Raw genomic sequence first — 2964 nt, forward strand, 5'->3', positions numbered from 1 at the left:
TCAAAGATTTTCATCACTGATAGAAGCTCAGGTATGGCGAAAGCATTTGATGCTTCGATTTTATTCCTTTACAAATTACCAGTTGAGGGAAAATAATTTTTCAACTGCAGAAAATTTGCACTTCTCCCTCAGTTTTCGAATGAAAAGCTTTTCAACTTTTTTCAAATAGAAGTAAGAACAGAATACGAAAAACTGAGAAACGAATAGAAACGTGTTTCCAGTTCTTTGAATCGGATTGATTTTTACGGAAAATTCCAAAAATATTCAGTTTTCTTGGATATTTTCATTGGGAAACTGAAAAAGACACACTTCATGTATTTTAAAAATCATTTGTCCTCAACTACTAACTCGTGAAAAAATAAATTCGAAGAATCGGTCAGTTCTCTTACATCTTGAATCCTATTATTATTATTATTTTTTTTTTGCACTCGTAAATGAGATCGCTGAACGATCCTCGAGGGTTCCGACTTCACCTCGAAGACCGCCCAGCAAGCTAAGCGATACAAACTTTTCCTAATCGCTCTACAGTAGTGCTCCCTCCAACCAGAGGGTGAGCTCTACTGCAGTCCAGAATCGTGCTGTCTAAGTAGACGGAGGGATCCAAGAATGACCGCCTTCTGCATTTGGCCAGCCAAAATGAAGGCTTGACGCCTACATGCAGGGATGGTGTTCAGCGCAAATATGAATGACTCTTTCATTCCCCCATTAGAGCCAATTATCAGGACTACCAACTTTACTTTAAATCCCCGATTTATTTGACGTAGCTCAAACAGGAGTGGCTGGTATTTGAGCCGCTTCTCCTCTTCTTTCACTGTGATGTTGCTCTCAGCCGGAGCTGAGAACTCAATGACATAGATGATTTTGTCATCAAAATCGAAGAGGACGATGTCAGGTTTCGTCGCAACGATTGGCCTGACAGTCGCGAACGAGAAGTTCCAGTAAATCTTACACCTCTCATTCACGACAACGAACTCAATATCTCCTGGAACGTAAGGCAGCACCGGCGTTCTGTCTATCCCATAAGAGTGCCACAAATGATAATACAGCACTTTCAAAGCCGCATTATGACGGTGGATATAACTCGTGATTGCATAAGTCTGACAAGCCGATAAAAGATGCATCTGAGTTTCCGGGGATTGCTTGCAAATCCGCCATCGAGTATCCGGAACGTGCACCCCCATAACACGACTTCGATAGACAAGAGTGTTTATTACGCCATCCTGACATGCGCAGATGAAACCCTCAGTTTCGGACATCAAGCCAGCTGACTTCAAGAAGGCGAATGTCAGCTGGACGGAAAGACCCTGCTCTTCCACATGGGGGAAGAATATACCATGTACGGGCCTATCAACGTGCTGGCGGAGCAAGGTGGACTGCTCCGCCGCCTTGATGGTCGCTCTACGAAGTTTGGCTATGATGGCTAATGATAATACACTAATGAATCACTAGCTAACTGGCCATCCAGGCCGCGACGAAATTCCAAATCAAGGGAAGCCGCTGCCGTATCCGCTGCCTTGTATAGAAAGGCTTGAACCCCATGGAGCTCATGATCATGCACGAAGTCCAAGTGTAGATCCAAGCCATTCATGACGTCACAAGCTAAACCGAGGACTAGACGATCATGAAGAGCCTCCAAACTGAGAAGTCCTCGTCCTCCACACTTTCGCGGAAAATACAACCGCAGAGTCGAAGAACGTGGATGGAGACTCCTATGAATGTTCATCAGTATAAGCTGAAGATCATCCACCTCGGAACCAACCTTGCCCCTTTTCATATGGAAGACGGCGCACTTGTCCAATCCGAAACTCATGCCGACTGCACGTGAATACATTGCGACAGTATCAAGCTAAAGCTTGAGTTGCCGCTCACTTGAGGCAAATAACTTCAGGTCATCTATGTAAAACACATGACTGACCTGATGCCTCCTATCACCGGGTTTTCTGGCTTGGTACCCTCCAACACAACGCAGCACAACAGATAGCGGCATTAGTGAGATGCAAAATAATAGAGGACTCAGAGTATCACCCTGAAAGACTCCTCTCCTATACCTGTCCTTACCCTCACCATATGTTATGGTGAAGCGCGTTATCCGAAGTGGTGCAAGATCTTTAATACATCTCACTATGTGGCCCTCTACCGCAAGGCAATCCAATAGTAGGAAAATGAGTTCATCACTCGTGCTATCGAATGCCTTGCGATAGTCGACCCAGGCAACTGACGAATTGCGATGGTACTGCCTCGAATCGCGCAATACGCAGCGGTCGACAAGCAGACCTCTACCAACCACTCAGGAATAAGCTCACTACCATCGAGAAATGCCGTGAATATCGGGGCCAGATAGTCATGAACAGAGGTAAACCTCTTCCACCAAAAGGCGTTAATGCCATCAGGACCCGGAGCGGCATGGTTCTTCATACCTCGCAAAGTAGATCGAACCTCTTCCTGAGTGATTCGCGAGAATTCCGCGGGCTGCCGACGATGTACACGACAAAACGCGCGAAACTCCCTGAGGGCTGGAGTCTCCACCATGAGATTGGGGGCCTGACCGTAGAGACCCCCCCAAAAACTCTTCAACCCGCTCGACTGAAGGCATCTTATCCGGTGCAGGCGCGGGCGGATCGAACCAGCGATTGGGATCGGAGTGGAAGACAGAATTGTCGACCACCCGTCGCAACCGCTTCTCTAGAGACCGCTTCGTAGTCCCCAGAACGCGCACCTTCTCAACAAATCTCTCCTTAATCATGAGGAAGACTTGTTTATTCAGTGTGTGATGGTGGTATCGCAAATTCGCAGATATTCTGCGAATGCGGGCTGTGAAAGCCCTACCACTGTTGACAAAGTCCATCACACACTAAATGCGCGACGCTTGCTTCCTTGGCTCCTCGATCTTACCCTGGATCTGTGCGATGCATCTCCTCATTTTCCCCTCAAATGACCCCACTCTTGGGGTTCGAGGCTTCAGAC

Source organism: Diachasma alloeum, unplaced genomic scaffold (genome assembly GCF_001412515.2).
Source record: "Diachasma alloeum isolate Michigan unplaced genomic scaffold, Dall2.0 Dall_scaffold_00739, whole genome shotgun sequence".
In the NCBI taxonomy this organism is placed as follows: Eukaryota; Metazoa; Arthropoda; class Insecta; order Hymenoptera; family Braconidae; genus Diachasma; species Diachasma alloeum.